The following is a 20118-nucleotide window of genomic DNA, read 5'->3' on the forward strand; positions in this document are numbered from 1 at the left end:
GGCTGCCATCCTGAATCTAGGATCCGCCCATCTTGTTACAATGTGTACCCTTATTCCCTCCTCTTCCAATAGCTTACAAACCCCTAGATCACCCCCCTCCCATTACTGTATTACCTATAGCACAGCCCTTTCCTGTGACGTATGTCCTCACCTGTAATTAGGGGGCTTGCACGTTCCCAGAGAATATAAAATATTGGTTAGCAATAAATCTCTCTGTCTCTTCCCACGTGGATCACCAAGTGAGGCTGAGGTGAGCATGCTACCATGAAATGTGTCTGACTCCATTCTTTCAATATCCCTCCTTTCTCTCACACTCTATAATCTGTACTTATTATCGCTGTATGATTGATCCTGCCAGACCCGTGATGATGTGTTAGGGGCTGGTCAATGCTGACTTGCAAGTCCCCAGAGAAGGACATTATGGCGGATAAAGCAGTAGAGGGTCAGAGGAAAGAGGAAGACCCTTAATGATCAGGATGGACACAATGGCTTCAGCAGTGGCCTAAGCCATGACAATTGTGAGGATGGCACAGGACCAGGCAGTGTTTTGCACATGCGGCCGATATGAACTGGCAGTGACAGGACACAAAACGACAACAGTAAAAATAGAAATACATTAAGCAAAATATAGCACACGCTCTAGTCACATTTAGAAGGGGGGGGGGGTTTCCTGCAAACTCGCTCACGAAACAATTGAGACACAATTTTACCAGTAATATTTAAAACCACCTCTAAGATGTGTGACCGTACCGTCACCTGCTGATACTCAGGTGTACCAGTCAAGTGTCGCTTTCAACCTTTTTGAGCCACGCTGCTTATTTGAGTCTTGCATACAGGGTCTCCTCGTCGTTTCCAGTTCCTAGAGCACACCCACATTCCTTGGCTCATAGCTGCCTCCTTTCATCTTTAAAGGCTATTACTCCAACTTTGCTGCCCCTCATCATTTCTTTTCTGATTCTTATTCCCCTGTATACTCTGTCACTTTTAAGAACCTTTTAAGATGGTGCTATAGTTTATTGTGCCAGCCTGGCCAATAAACACAAGTAGGATTAACTGAAGGGCAGAGGGATAAATGGCTCGGTGAACCTCACCTTGGTTGTTCTGTGCCTCAGTTTAAAGGGGTACACTACCTGTGGGATGCCTAGCCTGTGGACTGTGTCGCTGTAAGGTGAGGTCCCTTTAAGCCCACACGATTGGAATGTTCATCTCTGGAGCTGGGGACTGACAGTTGATGACAGTTGGGGACCTGTCTTGCTGTTTGCTGCCTGGGTATATATAGCTCAGCTCTCTCTACAGAAGGGGACTGGCACCTGGCAGCTCTCAAAACTTGAAGGACTGCTAGTGTCTCACTGCTTTATAATTTAACTGTTAATTTCTTGTATTATCTATCTGTATATTATTTAATGGTTTATTTCTTGAATTATATCTCTATCTTTATAAATATATTTATATATAATTACTAGCAATCTGGTTTGTCTCTCTAGAGAACCCTGTCTAATACAGATGGCATTAGACCTGCCCAAGGAATCCAGGATAAATCCCCCACCTCAAAATCCTTCTCTCATCCCACCTGCAAAGTCATTTTTGCCTTCTAAGTAATACACATATTTCTGAAAATAATGCAAATGTTTCACTCCTGCAAATTGTACAACCCCCATCATGAATTAGTTTTCTCTGAGCGCTGTGCAGATTATACAATGTGGGTGAGTTCAATGAGAGAAAAGGCAGTAGCTAACAGATTCCCAGGGGGTAGGGCATAGATTTCTTTGTGTGTGGGAAGGTGTTCTATGTTCCTTTTTTCTTTTTCTCATCATTTTACTGGGGGCTCATACAATTCTTATCACAATCCATATATCCATCCACTGTGTCAAGCACATCTGTACAATTGTTGCCATCATCCTTCTCAAAACCCATGTTTCTATAATGATCTCAATTCCCACAAGTTATAAAACAATGATGTCTTCAGAATACACATGAATAAGCCCGTGTGAGTTTAGAGATTCTCTATCATTAGCTGTGCACATTAGACATCTGTAAAGTCTCCAGAAAGCTATTTAGAACATTTCTGAATTGAGACATAGAAACATAGATGGATACAATGTATGCTAAGAGCATAAACAACCTTTCACCCGGCACACCGTGACCCAAGAAGACAGAACATAAATTTAAATCCGCCCCTCCTCCCATCGCTAATCTTTTTGAGAAGATTCATCATTTAGCTTCTCCTGATCCTGGAAAAATCCCTAACATACTCACCAGTCTCTCCTGTCACGCCGGCTTTGTGACAAATTAACATAGAACCCCCTAAATTTTTGCTCATTCACTTAGAGAAGGTAGAGATGGTACTCCTTGGATCCTGAATTTGAAGCACACCTGCAGCGTTGAAGAGGTGTTTAAACCTTTCCCCTGAGTTCACTCTTTGAAGTAAAGTCTGAAGCCTAAAGATCTGGGCTATCGCTGTCACCAAGGAGGACCGTCCTCAGCCCAACACTACAAAGGGGCATCTTTGCCTTCTACTGACCAAGAATGCCTTGTGGGACACAGAGTTTCGACATGAGCTGGAGTAAGGAAGGCCTCTATATTACTTACCCTTGCCTCCCCAAAGCTAGAGGTTTCAGATTTTTTTATCTACCAAAGTACCGTAGGGAGGTTCCACCTATTCAAGTTCTGGGATAGGGGTGGAGTTTTGGGGTGAATGGCCCCTCCAGGAGGGGTATGAAAATCGGGTGCAAGCTGGCTGCAAAGCTTGCCAGGACTGACTAGCTTACACTTATTCTGGGATGTGGCACACCCGATCCTTGCAAACAGGATCTAGCAGCAGCTATCTGGGGAAAGTGGTTGTTTATGGTGCATTGTTCGCACGTGACTTATCGGAAAAACCGAACCAAACCCAAAAAACAGCTTTTGAGGAGCTTGAAAGAGGGTGGCTTATTCATCTGGTTTATCCTCGGATGTGATTTTTAGTTGCTCTGAGTCACCTTCTTATGCCTGGCCCACCATGGGTTGCTTGAACCTTTCCTTTGATAACATTGGCAAGGGATTCCTGGTGTCGCTCTCTGTCTCCCAGTCACTGGAGTGACATTTTACTTGTAGTTGCTCATTCTGCTTCTCTGGTGAGTGCCCGAGATCCTCCTTGAGTGTCTCGTCACAGGTACCTTTCAGTAAACAAAGCAACCGTACACGTGACAAACGGTTCTCAAGTCTCCAATATAAAACCCTCTATGGCAGGGGCCCATTATTCTGCCTCCCACAACCAGATGAATCATCTCCAAGACATTTCTAGTCAATACTTTTATTTATGGTTAACAAAGAGATTGAGAGATGCAGGATTAAGAAATACATCCTGAACACAATTGGGAGAATCATTCTGGTCTTAAGAGAACAGAAGAGAGGAGAGGATCCATTTGAAAATCAAAGTGAATGTTGTGGGGATGAACTTGATGGTTCTTGGTGGCGGGGTCTTCCAACTTTGAAAAGCGTATGACTGATTTGATGCAGTGGAAACGGACAAACACAAGGAGAGGGAGGAGTTGCTGAAAGGCAAAAAGAAAGTGTTAGGAGTGCAATTGAATAACTCACGTGGGTAATTCTTCCTTAAACACAATATGGGGAATGGTCACAATCGCTTGAATGCCCTTCTGATGGGACCTTGAATCAGAGCTCATTTCAGGAATTGAAATGTCTCGTGTATCACCTCCCCCTCTGCTACAATTAAACGTTAGAAGTTAAACATCTATGTGGCTGTATGTGGTTGTGATAGGTTTATTGTGCCAACTAGACCTTCACAGGAACATGTGGGCAGAGCTTAATCAGGTCGCAGTTTGATTGGAGGGCAACGAGATAAATGGCTTTCCAAGGCCCACTCCCTTCTCTTTTTCCTCTCTGGTGATCTCACCAGCCTGAGGTAGTCCGTTGCCTCACCTGTGTGCTGCGCTACTGTGGGCTGAGCCAACCCGTGGATCATGTAACCTTGCCAAGTATCGCTGAGGTTACATCAAGACCTGCTTCCCTGGTTTGCAATGCATACATTTCGAGACTCCGTTGGAGTCTGCTTTACTAAGCTCCGGTGCTGCTGACTGTTGTTGCTGCCTGACCCTGCTGTCTGCTCCCTTCAGGTTAACTTTGCTTGTCTTGCTTGAGGACAGACTTTTCTGTCTGCTTCCTTGACCTTGGACCGGCAGCTCACAGGAGTTAAAAGACCTCTAATATATTAACTGTTCCACAAAAGTGAGTTGAACTGAGCCCTCTGTACTGCTGTGTGGACTAATTAGTCACTACATGCCTTCTATAGCAGCTTGCTCTTAGTACACCCAGTGGCGTCACCTGGGAAGGTGCTTCTTTTTGTTTAAAGTGAATTTTTTCTTTCTTTTTGTTTATTAAAAAAAAAGTTTTTCACAGTGAATTTTTTCATAAAAGTTTTGCTGGAACCTCATGTTTTTTTTTTGTTTTTTTGGTGATGACTGTTGTGTGATTGTAAAATTTTGTTTCCTGCTTGGAGGGTAGGGTAAATGGCACAAAAACTGTTGTGATGTTGCACACAGCTTACAAGGAGAGCACTATGGGGAAAACAAGTGTATGAGTGGTTTTCCTTTTTCAAAAAAGGTGAAATGTTGATTGATGACAAACTTGATCCTGGGCATCTGTCAACTTCCAGAATGGACAAAAATGTCGACTTGTAGTGCATTTGGAGTTTGTTCCACTAGGTCAGACTGTTAATCAAGCTTTTTATTCAGAGGTTCTGGAAAGATTGCATAACAGTATGAGACCAAAAGGCCTGCTTTTTGGCAGACGGGGCTGATTTTGCCACCATGACAATGCACCTGCTCATGCAGCCATCTCAGTCTTCCAGTTTTGGGCAAAAAACAGCATGCCTCTCACCTTATTCACCTGGCCTCACTTTGAGTAACTTCTTTTGTTCCTGCCAACATAGAAGGACATGAAAAGACAGTATTTGACGATGTAGAAGAGGTGAAGAATGTAAGGGAAACCAGCCCCCAACATATCATTATGATCCGGTAGGCGCAATTGTACAGCGAAAATAAGTAAAGATCATAGTAAAGTTATAGAGAGCATGAGAGATAGAAGAGAAGTATTTAAATAAATGGAGTCAGACACTATTCATAGTAGCATGCTCACCTCAGCCCCGCTTGGTGGTCCACGTGGAGGGAGAGAGAGAGTTTAATGCTAGCCCAGGCTTTTTATATCCTCTGGGGACATGCAATCTCCCTAATTACAGGTGAGGACATACGTCACAGGAAGGGGTTGTGCTATAGGTAATACAGTAATGAGAGGGGGTGGTCTAGGGACATACACGCAATAGGAAGAGGAGAGATTGGGGGTATACATGTGACAAGATGGGCGGATCCTAGGTACAGGATGGCAGCCTAACCTTGGATGCCACAGATCAGTTTGGCCTGTTCCCTGGCTCAACTGAGAGACCATTAATCCATTGTCTCCAGCAGCAGGGAGCAGACCCATTCCTGTGGTGTGGGGAGACAGCAGTCTGGCAGGGACTGCCTGCAGGGAAGATGCCTGTGAGCATCTGACCTCCCCTCACAGAAGAAGAACAACAAAAAAGACGAGGAGGTGCTGTCAGCCATCCAAACAGATGAGTTTGAAAAATGTTTCCAACAATGGAATCACAGTGTTGACAATGGTAGTAAGCGTAATGGAGGGTACTTTGAAGGTGATAAGATTTTTTTTGGTAAAAAAAATTAAATACATAGCGGTGAAAAAAACCTGGTTGGTTTTTTTTTGGGGGGGGTGGGGAGCATTAGAGGGGGTAACCCCTATATAGCTAATCATAAGTGTCCTGATTTTGTTTCTCTAACTCAGTGGTCTAGGCCGGTCAGTCATGGGTTTATTAATTACTCATGGAATAAAAGTCAAATATATATATTTGACTAGTAACAAAATTGGAAAGAAGACCTTTATTCCATGAGTAATTACTAAATTACTACTCATAACATACTGAAAATCCTGGTCCTCCAGGGGCACAAATGGAGCAGTAGTGGGTTAAGCATTGGGCTGCTAATCTCCAGGTCTTTTGTTCAAACCCACTAGCTATTCTATGGGAGAAAGATGAGGCTGTCTGTTCCTATAAAGATCTCCAGTGTTGGCAATTCTATGGAGCAGTTCTATGTCCCGTGGGCTCACCAGGAGTCAGAATCTGCTCGATGGCAGTGCATTTTAAGAATGGATCTAAAGGTTGGTGATTCAACTCAAGCCAGTCACACCTAGGAGGAGAGTCTTGGCAGTCTGCTTCCACAAAGTTTACAACCAAGAAAGCCCGATGACGAGGTGGACTCGAGTGGACAATATCAACCTGAAAGCTTAGATAGGAACCTTAGGGGACAGGGAGTTGATATTGATGGAGAAGGAACAACCCGGAAAATATGGTTGCGAGAGATCGCACAACTCGAAGAGTGTAAGAAATCTCACTGAACTGTACATGTAGAAATTAATGAACGATATCAACTGAGAATAAAAAACCTCAAAGATGGTTAAATCCAAAATAAACAAGTACACACATACAACAAACAAAACAACACCCCCCTCCCACCAAAACCAAAGATGAGAGTGCAAGGGGTCTAAGGTTCTAGATGAATGGAGAAAAAAAACAAAACCCAGGCAGAATAGAAATATTGAGAATGTTGACACTGAAGAATGTGACCAATGCCATCAATTGGGGTAGAAATTGTCCGTTCGAAGCCTAGCCTGCTGTGTAAACCTTCACCCAACACACAATAAGCTATCATTTTAAAGGGGAGAAAGGAGTGCAAGAGAGAAAGAAAGACCCACTCTCGGAGCACTGTCCTGCTCACGAGGTCGCTATGATTCAGAATGGACTGGACCGAAATGGGTTTTAGTTTTGTCTGTTGAAAGTTAAAATCTCAAAGAAACAATCTTACCATGAAGAATATAGAAAGATCCAACCATTCTTGACACGACACATAATAGAAAAATGGCTGATGTCGGCTCCTAAGAAGTCTAACCTACCCGGTTGAATCTGGTAGCCATGGGTCCTCTGAAACTCTTTAATTTCAGTGAATTGAAATTAAGGAAGTCAAAGCTAAAATTCAGTTCCTCAACTTGGCTAACCACATGCCACAGGTTCAGGGGCCACGTGTGGCTCTTGTCTTTCCTATTGGGCAATGCAGATACAGAAAGGGTTTCAATATCTCTGGACGGTCTATTGGATGGCACTGTCCTTGATTTTAGGGAGCCCTGGTGGCTCAGTGGCTAAGCTCCTGGCTGCCAATGAAATGGTTGGTGGTTCAAACCCACCAGTTGCTCTGCAGCAGGAAAGCGGGTCAGTCTGCTTCTATAAAGATGATATAGTCTTGGAAACTCTGTGGGGCAGTTGCCACAGGCTTGCTCGAGGTCAGAATTGACTCATCGGCAATGGATTTGATTTGGGTTGCGATTCGGGCTTTTCATCTTGGCTCCCACTTTTAAAGTGACGTGATGGCGATCAAGTGTCTTCAATCTGTCTGTCACCTTTTTTAAAGATTTACCCCAAATATGTATTTATTGTTGTAGAGGATATACACAGCAAAAACACACCAGCTGAACAGTTTCTAGATGCATAATTCATAGAGGTCGATTACATCATTGTGAAAATTAGGGATGACGTCAACTAGACACTTCTGACTAGGGGTGGAGTCAAACCTGTCAATCAAATTGCAGCCTGATGCCACCTCCTTGATGTCATCAGCCCTTTTTAACACGAGTAAGATGAACACGATCTCTTCTCTCTGTCCCTTCATCTTCCTACTTGCTGCAACTTGTCCTGCCTCAAGGAATGGCCCCCTACATGGGCCACTTGACCCTAAGAGCTGTCGGTGACCTGCCACGATTCCACCGACTTTGGTTCCACTTGACTGTGCACCCACCCTCCTGTGATCTTTCTGTGGTCATCATTCTGTGCCACTGGCTTTTGGCTATGTGAGTCTGAAGAGGGACTTACATACTAACATTGGACTTAGGGACTTGAGTTGAACTCAGCTGGGATATGCCTTCTTGCTATATAATCACTTCTTGATAGACAACTCTTTCTTGTACATAGATGAGTGTCACTGGATTTGTTTCTCTAGACAACCTGGTCTGACACAATCATGATGCTGACTCAACTCATAAGTAGGAGAAAAATGACATCTGATTTGTGTGGTCTTCCCAAATGTTAAGTGAGGGAATGCATATGATGTTTCTGGGATGCTAATCCCACTGCCACAGGTGGAGTTGATGTATATGGGAAAGACGCCACATCTTTCTCCCTAGGAGCAGCAGGTGGGTTCAATGGCTGATCTTCCAGACAGCGGCCACGCACTTAACCACTGTGCCACCAGGCCACCTTCTCTGGAATATAAGATCCTCAACAAAATACGAATTCCCTGTGATTCTCCTGTGATCCTCTATTCCACTACCAGAAAAAAATGTGTAAAGGTAGGGGTCATCGTGATTAAATTATGATGAGATCTCTGCTTTCTTTGTAATTCTCAATTTTTAAGAAATGTCAACACTTCCAACTTTCTCTTAAGGTCTTATTTTAAGCACCAATACTGTGGTGGCAGTTACATCATCTCCTGTCAACTTGAGCAAGGAGTCTAGCCTGTCAATCAGGTCACAGCCACTGAGGCTTCTGCGTGGGCATGGCCTTCACCTGAGGATTCTGGGAACTCCCATCTTCCTCCCTGGAGGTGTGGGACACACACTCTCTCTGCTTGGTCTTCCTGCTTGTATTAGACAGGGTTCTCTAGAGAGACAAACCAGATTGCTAGTAATTATATATAAATATATTTATAAAGATAGATATATAATTCAAGAAATAAACCGTTAAATAATATACAGATAGATAATACAAGAAATTAACAGTTAAGTTATAAAGCAGGGAGACACTAGCAGTCCTTCAAGTTTTGAGAGCTGCCAGTTGCCAGTCCCCTTCTGTAGAGAGAGCTGGGCTATATATACCCAGGCAGCAAACAGCAAGGCAGGCCCCCAACTGTCATCAACTGCCAGTCCCCAGCTCCAGAGATGAACATTCCAATCGTGTGGGCTTAAAGGGACCTCAACTTACAGCAACACAGTCCACAGGCTAGGCATCCCACAGGTAGTGTACCCCTTTAAACTGAGGCACAGAACAACCAAGGTGAGGCTCACCGAGCCATTTATCCCTCTGCCCTTCAGTTAATCCTACTTGTGTTTATCGGCCAGGCTGGCACAATAAACTATAGCACTGCTGACAAGCCACATGCAACTATGCTGATGGAGCCAGAGCCCAGAGCTGGAGGAGCCACGTGGAGACCCACGCCAGTGCTGAGATGCTTCCACCGCCACTGGATCCACAAGACTTTCCACCCACTGGCCTGTGATCTTCCTGCATTCAGCATCATGTCATGTGTTGCGTGAGTCTGAAGAGGGATTTATAGACTGGTATGGGACCTATGGGCTCATATCAGGCTCATGGACTTGATCTGGATTGGGCCGGGATGTTTTCTCGATATACAATTACGTACACTTTGTTACAAAGCTCTTTCTTATTTATGCACATACGAGTGTCTTTGGATTTGTTTCTGTAGCCAACCCTGACTAACACAAACACTCAGTAATCCATTTATCCACAATGGTACTCACCCCTCACTGATTGACATGCTTAGCTTTCAAACTCCCAGTTGTTATGAGACTCTTGGCGTTCTGAGAAAATCGAATATGACCACCCCCAATCACAAAATGGAAGGTGACTACATCATTACACAACTGCCAAATCACATCACGGCATAACTTTGAGACCACTGAGAATCATGGCCTACCTACGTTGACAGATAACCTTACCCATTACAGCCTTACACGATGGCAGACATACATGATGAATGTGTAAGACAGTTGGGTAGATATATGTCTAACGTTGTCTGTGGGAAATGTCAGATGATGGAGCGTTGTTAAGGGGGAGTAGCTGTCTGATCCACGGCGAATGAACATTGCTATAGTAATGGGGATTTGAACACCAAAAAGAAACGAGAAGTGAAGAAATCTCTCTCTTTTTGTGGTTGTTGTGTTTACTGGAACCGATTGTCAAGCCTTTCTTCTGCGGTATCTCCAGGTGGATTGGAACTTCCACTTTTTTTGGTGAGCAATCAACTGTTTATAACCATCAGGGACTCCAGGAATGTCTCGTGTGGTAAAACATTAGCAATTTAGAATAAGAGATGAGTGAGATTTCAGCAAGAAGCATTATCATGGCATCGGATGCTCAAAGAGCCCCAACTCTACCTGGTGACCACGCTCATTTCCCCAGAGAGAGTTTGCGAGGAATCTAATGTTAAATGGAAATCCACTCACCTAACCAACGTTGTAGGTACAGGTATCTGTGAGAGAGAGGATATGTTAGTAATGTGTCTCCTCATGAGAACTTAATGAACTATACATGTATTATCTGCTAATCAGGTGAAAGAAGAGGCTTTCTACGCCCGTTAAAAGCTAGTTTTGGAAACCCACTGGGGCAGCGCTACCCTGACTGATATGGTCGCTATGAGTTGGAATTGACTTGCTGGCAGTGAGTATTTGTTTTCTGTATCTGATAATAAGGATATTAGAAACAATTTAGTTTTCAACGTTGTGATTTTTTTGGTCACAGGAAAAATTTAGCCAGCAGAAGATAGTGACTTACCTGTTTCCCTGGCTTTAATGAGGTTTTTCAGTGGAAAACCTTGCTTCTTTGTTTCTTTTTTGAAGTTCTCAAATTCTTTAGGGTTTAGGTCCTGGTTTTGACCTTGAATCAGAGAACGGAATTCTTAATCATCACTCATTAGATTCCTTAAAAATTCTCCATCTGAAATGGAAACTTGATTTCAAGAGAAAAGCCATTCTTAGGCCTCCAAGTGCCTGGGGGTGGGGGGTGCGGTGCAAATGGTTTGCACTTGACTGTCAACCTCAGGGTTGTGGGTTCAGACCTCATTTTTTGAAATTGAATCGATTCTGACTCAGAGCAACCCCCTACAGGACAGAGTACAACTGCCCCTGTGTCTTTCCAAGGCTGTAAATCTCTAAGGAGGAGGAAGCCTCAGGTTCTCCCTCAAAGCACCTGGTGGTTTTGAAGTGCTGACCTTGTCGTTAACAGCCCCAGGTGTAGTTCACCACACCACCAGGGCTCCTTCCTTACCCAGGAGGCTGGGCAAAAACAGATACCAACAAATGGGCGAAGGGCACCTTGTTTGTCCCAGATGGTCAGGCAGTGGTACTTACTTAGGGCTATTGTCAGGGATGTTACTCTGCGGTCTTCACTTAGGTTGACCCAAAACAATATAAGTCCTTTAATACTTAAGAACTCTGGTTTAAAATAGTTTATCCCCAAATCTGTGAATAAAACAAAAATGGTGTATTAGTCTGGGTTGACTAGAGAAACAAATCTAGAGACTCTCATATGTGTGTAACAGAGAGCTTTATATCAAAGGATAATGGTATATCGAGAAAACATCCTAGCCCAGATCAAGTCCATAGTCTGATATGAGCCCCTATGTCCGATACCAGTCTATAAACTCCTCTTCAGACTCATGCAACACATGCAAAATGACGCCAAGTTCCAGAAGATCACAGGCAGGTGGGTGGAAAGTCTTGTGGATCCAGTGGTGGTGGAAGCATCTCAGCGCTGGCAGGGCTCTCCACGTGGCTCCTCCAGTTCCAGGGCTCTGGCTCCATCAGTGTCTCTCCATATGGTTTGTCAACAGGAATGCCTCACAGGGAGACACTCAGACTGTTTAGGTCTGGCTTCCAGGGAGCCATTTATATCTGTGGCACCTCCAAATGAGGTCATCAAGCTGTGACCTGATTGACAGGCTAAGCTCCACCCCTGCGCAAGTTGACAGGAGATTATGTAACTGCCACAGATGGACAGAGAATATTTTAATTTCATTTACATATGTATTTAGGGGGAAGGGGGCACTTGACAAAGTGCTGAAAGAAAGGCCTAGCATTCTGCTTCTACAAGGTCACTCAGCACATAGGACTCTCCATAAGTCAGAATCGACTTGACTGGCAACAGGTGTAATTGGTACCAAGTGACCTGACTACTTGCAGTTGTCCCCCATAGATCTCTCTCTGGGGTTCTCTCATTGTATTGGAAGACTTCTGCTTAAACATGGATTTTTGTCTTCAGCCTTTCAACTCTGGTACCCAAATACTCATGGTGGAAATGTTGGCTCTGTCACCCCAAAATTCCTTAATCTTTATGCGTGTGTCTGTTTCCTCCTTTTTAAAGGAATTTATTCCGTTTCGTAGGGTCTTGCACGTACAAGCTAGTGACGTTGATTCTATTCTTGGGTTTGTGCGACCACTTCCACCCTCTCTCTTATCCATCTCACTGCAACCACTTCCACCCTCTCTCTTATCCATCTTCATAAACTCACTGCCTTTGGCTTTCTTTTCTAACCTTCCCAGTTGTTGTTATCAGTCTGATTCCCTAGAGATAGATCTCAAAAGAGAACCAGGCTGGAGGTACACATCCTTTACTAATTGAACTCAACTCTTGAGGGCTCCTTAGAGGCAAGACTGTATCTCATGGATGTCCTTTGGCCATGTTGTCAGGAGAGACCCGTCCCTGGAGAAGGATATCATACTTGGTAAAGCAGAGGGGCAGCAAAAAAGAGGAAGGTGCTCAATGACATGGACGGACACAGTGGCCGCAACAACGGGCTCAGGCAGAGGAACAACTGTGAGGATGGGGCAGGACCGGGCAATGTTTCATTCTAGTGACATAGGTCCCTATGGGTTGGAATCAACTTGGTGGCGCCCAACAACTAACACTGTTGAATTTTAAGAAGACTTCAGGGGATATTTGATGTGCCTGCTTTTTATTTCTATCATAGTGATAATAGTAATACCTACTTTTTTAGGGTTATCATGAGAAGTTGATACCTACAAAATCCTTGTCACAGCACCTGGCACTTAGTAAGCTTTCTTTGAAGGGTACAGATTTTTAATTGGCACTCTCAAGGAGTCCGGGTGGTAGACTGCTTACACGTTGAGCTACTCACAGCAAGGTCAGCAGTTCAAAACCACCAGCCACTCTGCGGGAGAAAGACTAGGCTTTTTATTCCCAAAAAGAATTACATTTTGGGAAACCCAAGGGGCCAGTTCTACCTCATCCTATAGGGTCACTGTGCGTTGGAATAGACCTGATGGCAGTGAGTCATTGCCATAGTAGTGAGACCAAAAATAATAACTGTAATAAAAGACACAAGAAACCTAAGCCCATGGCTGATTCTAGTTCATGCGACCTCGTGTGTTAGAGTCTTGTGCCTTTTGCGCCGTAGAATTGTCATGGTCTCTTGAATGCACCGTCTTCTCATTTGCATGGTGATCTCTTCAGCACCCAAACCCATTACTCTGGGGCCGGTTCCAATCCATCAGCACCCTATAGGACTTCGAGCACTTCCTGATCGGGGTTTCAACGCTGTAAATCTTTATGAGGTGGATGGGCACACATTTCTCTTTTGGAGAGACTGGTTGGAGGAAACCATCAACATTTGGGTTAGCAGTCCAATGCGTAAGCCACTGCACCAGCAGGGGCTCTTTAAAGCCCAAGAGTAACCAAACACAAAACAAAATGAAAAAAACCAAACAAACCCAAATCCACCATCATCAAGTTGATTCTGACTCATAGCAACCCTAGAGGGAGAGCAGAACTGCTACACAGCGTTTTGGAAACCTTAAAGATTTATGGGTGCAGATTGCCTTATCTTTCTGCTGCAAAGTGGCTGGTAGGATCCAAGGGCCAACCTAGTCACGAGGAGCCCAATGCCTAACCTGCTGTGCCACCAGGGTCCCTTTGATCTCATAAGTAGACCCTACTAAATCCAAATACCAAACGTTGGCGTAACAGAGGAGAGATGATCCACAGGGTATCCTTGACTGTTACAACCTTTATGGAAACAGATTGATGGGTCTTCCTTCCATGGTGCCTCTGGGTAGGTTCACCCCATCGATGTTTAGTTCAGTACAGCGCTACCCAGGAAACTACTACGTAGGGAACTACTACTGTGGTTGGGCGCCATTGAGACAATTCTGACTGCTATGACAGAGTACCATTGCTCCATGGTGTTGCCTACTGTGCTAGCTACAGAAGTTCATGTCAACTTGAAGATATATAATAGTGCAGGGGTGGTAGGCAACTTGTCAATCAGGTCGCAGCCTGATGGTGCCTCCTTGCGGGCATGGTCTTCTCATCAGGAGGGCCCTGAGAACCTCCCTCTCTGCCTCTGCCTTCACCTTCATGCCTGTGAGTCACTCTGAGACTTGCCAGAGCCCTAGAGATGTGTCCATGGCCATTGGATCCACAAGTCTTTGCACCCACCAGCCTGTGTTCTTCCTGCATTCTCCATCATTGCCCGTGGCTGTGTGAGTCTGAAGAGGGAACCAGACTTATGGACTTGAGCTGTCCTGGGCTGGGATGTTTGCTTGGTAAGTAATTCCTTCTTGATCTAAAGCTCTCTTTCTCTTACACATGCATGAGTGTCACAGGATCTGTTTCTCTAGTCAACAGCCTAACACACCTCGACTGTGATCTTTATGAGAACAGAGTTGGATCTTTCTTCCGTGGTGTGACTGGTAGACTTGAACTGCGGATCAACGAACCACGGTGCCCCCAGGATTTCTTCATATGAAGGGGGGGCTTCAAAAGTTCATGAGGAAATTCCAATGTCATTAAACGCACGTGCGCGCGCGCACACACACACACACACACACACCACACACTCACACGTGCGCGCAATTTATGGCAAATTGGGTGAAACTTTACAGAGCGGATCCGTTTTCCATGCAACGATCCATACACATGTTGCTTCACGCTATTGATTGCCATCCCCACTTATCTCCTTTCCTCCCTGTGTTTCCTGATTCCACCCCTCTTTATTTCTTAACCATTCTACACTTGTCCTTGGGTGAAAGCTCCCCTTCGGACCTTACATAGTTGATTATTCCAGCAGGCGTCCTCAAACTACGGCCCGCGGGCCACATGCGGCCCGCCGAGGACATTTATCGGGCCCGCCGGGTGTTTTTGTCCCGTTTGGTTTTTTTACTTCAAAATAAATATGTGCAGTGTGCATAGGAATTTGTTCATAGTTTTTTTAAAACTATAGTCCTGCCTTTCAACGTGTCTGAGGGACAGTGAACTGGCCCCCTGTTTAAAAAGTTTGAGGACCCCTGTTCTAAGGTATCTGAAACTCTCGAGTGCCATTGACCCCTCTTGATTGTTTGGCTAAAAATTGGGCCATGAGGCTGAGTTCCTCAGACTTGAAGGGTGACTAAGGGCTATAGTCTTGGGGAATAGTCCCTTACCTTTAATCCATTTTCCCCAGAAACTTTGGGAAGCCACCTGGTGAGTGTGATGCCATCTCAAAATGAAAGTATCACAGCTTGCAGGGGCTTGTAATACTTACAGGCCAGGTAGTACCAATTATCATCAGTTAGGGTTCCATTGAGGGACAATTGTTGACAGGTACAGTTAACCCTTGAAAACAAAACAATACAAAACAAAACTGTCACATTCATGAAAAGTCAATGAATCCATTCCTGAAAAAGGAACACAGAATTCACAAATCATAAGTGGTGTTCTTCCAAGGCAGGGGATCTGTTTCATTTGACTATCTCTCCTAAGAACTCTTACACCGGGGGTGAAGGGGGTCGGGGAAGGATACATCTATGAAGAATGTACCACTCACTATGAAGGGGTGTCTCGGAAATGGTCTGGTGTCATTAGAAACCCAAACCCAACACTGGGCAGTCCCTCCTGATTCACGGGACTGGGTAGGACAGCGTAGAATGGCCAATTAGAGTTTCCAAGGCTGCAAATCGTCCACAGTGAGAGTTTCAGCTTCCTGCTAAGGAGCTGGCGGGTGGGTTAGACCTGCCAGTCTTGCAAGCATAAGAGCCGTGCTTCAGCCCCGCCCCCCCTTCACCACACCATGTTTAGTACAAATGATTGCACTTCAAAGGAGCGACGGAGGAGTTGTGGTTACGTGCTCAGCTCCAAGGGAGAAAGACCTGGTGGCCTGCTCCGATAGAAAGGACGGCCTAGAAAAAGCCCCATGGGGACAGTTCTACTCCATCACCCCCCCACCCCCCAACAGTCACATCGGGAATCTATAACAATAGCCCAGTGGCAATGAGAGATGAGAATCTGATGCCCTGGAAGGGTCTGATCTAAATAATGTAGAGTTTTCCAGGGAAGCACACCTACCTCTTATGGCTATTCTTCCTTCTCCAAAGGTTCCGGGGTGGGGTGGGGAAATGGTTTGCAATTGACTACTGACTAAGAGGTGGGTGGATTGAATCCCCTAGTGCCAAGGAAGAGAGGCCTGGTGATCTGCTGCTGGAAATATGACAGACCAGAAAACCCAGTGGAGCCCATTCTACTCAATAACACATGAGATCACCGTGACTCGGAATCGACTTAATGGCAAGTTTTAAACAATGGCTTCAAAAATCATAGGAACTTTTACTAAACAAAAATCACAACGGGACGCTATCGTTTCTCCTCTCCCACTCTCTCCATTTCTCGCCCCCCCCACCCCCGCCTTCTAAAGACTTTTGAAAAATGTTCTTGATCCTCTAACTATTGTTCTTGTGTAAGTGCAGAAACTTGGCATCTCATACTGAAATATAACACAAACAAACAAACAAACAAACCCAGTGCCACCAACTCAGTTCTGACTCAAGGGGACCCTTCAGGGCACAGTAGAACTGCCCACTAGGATAACCAAGGCTGTGGTCTTGACAGATGCACGCTGCCTCCCCTTTCTCCCTCGGAGTGACTGGTGAGTTTGAACAGCTGACCTTTTGGTTGGCGGCGGAGTGCTTAGCCACTGTAGCAGCAGTGCTCCTGTGAAACCAGGAGACTCCTCAGCTCTGGCCTGTTCTCTCACCCAGCAATCCAGCATTGTTTTGAAATAACCCCCCATCTCATTGTATTGCTCAGACTCTCATGAACCTCACAATGGTTCCCTGGACCATGATGAAGTTCTAATCCCCACCTTTTGTCACAAAGTGTTATTGGCATCCCCATGCCATACAATCCTATAGTTCAATCATATCACAGAGAGCTGTACAGTTATCACCACAATCAAGCTGAAATCATCTTCTTCTTCCTTGTGCTCATTGTTATTCGTGTCGTCATCATTATCATTTTTCTTGTGCCAAAAATTTGCGCAAGGCAACATTTTCCAACTCCACAACATCCACATGTACGACTCCGTCCGTTCGGTATCGTTTTCAAGTTGTGCAACCGTTACTGGACATCCTTTCCAAATTATTCTCCCACCACTGACCTAAACTCACTGTGTCCCTAAGCAAAAACTCTTCTTCCTTCACCCATGGTAACCATCGGTCAACTTTGATTTCTTTCTTTCTTTAAGTCGTTTTTTTTTAAAATATAAAATTCACAGACCATACACTTCATAGATAAGTCACTTTTTAAAAGACTTATATGTACATCATCACTGTAGTAACCCACTACAAGGAAGCCCAAAGTGGCCATGATGTCATAGTCAACTTAGATGTGGCCATTTTCACAAGGGAACCATTCTCTGTTACTTGGCCCGAGGGTAGCCATTTTGTATTGACCCAAGTATGGCCGTTTTACGACGACTGTAATTCCTCTGGTAACTTCTGCTTTCTGGAACAGCTGAGCTGTTGCTATTTTTTCTTGAAATTGCTAATGGTGTGTCTAACCCCCCTGCTCTAGTTTTGTAAGGCCCCATAGTTCTCAATATCAGAACACCATCTGCCTTTGTATCCAAGTTCCCCTTTGCTCCATGCAGTGTGACGCCTCCTGCCCCCTACGCCTTGTTTATTCCCTGATGTAAAAACCTCCTACTGTAAGTACTTGGGGGTCCTGGGAGAACTAAGCTCTAGCCGCCCCTTGGCTTCCAACTAATAAAGGATGTCTAACTTGAATTAAAATTTTGTGTGGGTTAATCGATCTTGTCCAGGCCCAACAATCACAATCAGCGATGATGCTCCCTCCCCCCATCCACATTCATTGTTTGCTCCCCAAGTTCGCTCGCTCTTGTCACCCCATCCCCAGTAAGCCACCCCCTCGGTTATTGTCTGTGTGTCTCTGTGCTTCATATACTGGGAAATCTAACTGAAACAGTAAAAGACAGAAACAATGAAACAGAATGAAGATAATAACCATATAAAGAGAAAGAGAAAATTAAGAAAAGGAAATTTTAAAAAGACCACCCAACAATATTTAGAAAGCCAGAGAAGAAATTTCTGTCGTGGCACTAGTGAGAAATAGTGAAGTCTAGAGCAAGTTCAGGTTGGGTCAAGAGGGAGGTCAACTGGCCAACTACCATATTATCCTATGGTTGAATCGCCATCAAGTTTACAGTGGTCTGTCTGATAGTCAAGCTGTTCAACAACCTCTCCTGTGGCCAGAGGGGATCCATCTGCCAGTGACTTAACCTGACCAGACACTCTGCAGATGGATTTTCGACTCTCACTGTCCTCCATAACCTTCTACAAATCGGACCTACACCCTTCTTTTCAATCTGCCCTGTGTCTCTCTCCACTCATGACTCCAGTTTGATAGCTGTTGCTTATACACACCTATACCTGGTAATAAATGACATATAAACCAAAACCCACTGGCCATCCAATTAAGTCCCTCTCATAGCAATTCTATATAGGGTTTCTGAGACTGTAATTCTTCTTCTTCTTTTTAAAAATAATTAATTAATTTTTTGAGACTGTAATTCTTTCTAGGAGCAGAGAGCCTCACCTTTCTCCTGTGGAACCAGCGGTGAGTTTGAACCTCCAACCTTTTGCTTAGTAGTGCAACCTTTACCCAACAATGCCAACCAGCTTCCTTTAGGAACGGCGTCTAGCTGATAATAATATACCACATCATTTCTCATCCCGACGTCCCTGTCTTTGCTGGTGTCACACCCAGTGCTCATTCTTCGGAAAAAAAAAAATCTCAGCTCATCTGTCACCGCCATGTAAACATCTCCAGGCCTCCAGGCTTGCTGGCTTCTCCTTCATATTTTCTTGTCTAACCTTGTATCCCTCCTTAACCTCGTAGCCTGGTTGGGCCGTGGGTTAGGCCTTGGGCTGCTAGCCACAAGGATGGCAGTTCAATCCCACTAGCTGCTTTTCAGATGAGATTGCTTGTCCCCGTGAAGATTGACAGTCACCTTGGACATCCTACAAGGGTTGCTCTGGATTTGGGTGACTTTATGGCAGTGGGTAGGGTTTGGCTTGGTTTTGGTAAGTTTGCAATCAAGAAGCACTATAGTCAAACATTCGGCCGCTGGTTCAAACCTACATCAGGGTTCCTTGGAAGAGAAGACCCGTCCATCTGGTACTATCAAGAAGACAGTTAAGCAAACCCACCAGGACAGTCCTATTCTGCTACATGGGTTGCCATGAGTACCAGTGGACTCACCAATGGACACCCAACAACCCTTTCTTCATTGGCATGGACCAGTCACCTGAGATAGAATTCCACATATATTTTCAAGCCGGTCCGTTCAAGTGCAATGAAATGGAAGTACATTCTTAGCGGTCCGTTCTCACTGATCATTTTCGCGTTGTTGGAAGCCAAGTAAATAGTGTGCCAATTTCCTGTTAACTAAAAAGAATATGCCTGTAAGACCCACAAGTTTGACAGTTCACCCTCACCAGACCTCCCAGGGAGAAAGAGGGAGCTGCCTGAACCTGGAAAGATTTACTGTCTTAGAAACCCTGCATGCTATGATGCAGAATTGACTTCAAGGCAGTGGCTTGGTCATAAGACTTTTTTTTGTTAAGAGTCTTTTCTCTGTTCATGGTTATTTGCGAAACAGATAAACAAAACCCAGCAATCCAACAATGAGATCAATAAAGCCTTTGATGTCCTTGTGTTATTCAGGTACAAAGCAAAAATATAGTCAAACCAACCAACCTACCAACCAACCAACCAACCAAACAACAACCTCACTGCCATGCAGTCAATGATGACTCATAGTGACCCCCTTTGAGTTTCCAAGGCTGTAACTGTTCAAGGGAATAGAAAAGCCCAGTCTTTCTCCCAGGGAGCTGCTGATGGTTTCAAACTGTTGACCATTGGGATCTCAACCCAAC

This window comes from Tenrec ecaudatus, chromosome 18 (assembly GCF_050624435.1).
Source record: "Tenrec ecaudatus isolate mTenEca1 chromosome 18, mTenEca1.hap1, whole genome shotgun sequence".
NCBI classification, from domain to species: Eukaryota; Metazoa; Chordata; class Mammalia; order Afrosoricida; family Tenrecidae; genus Tenrec; species Tenrec ecaudatus.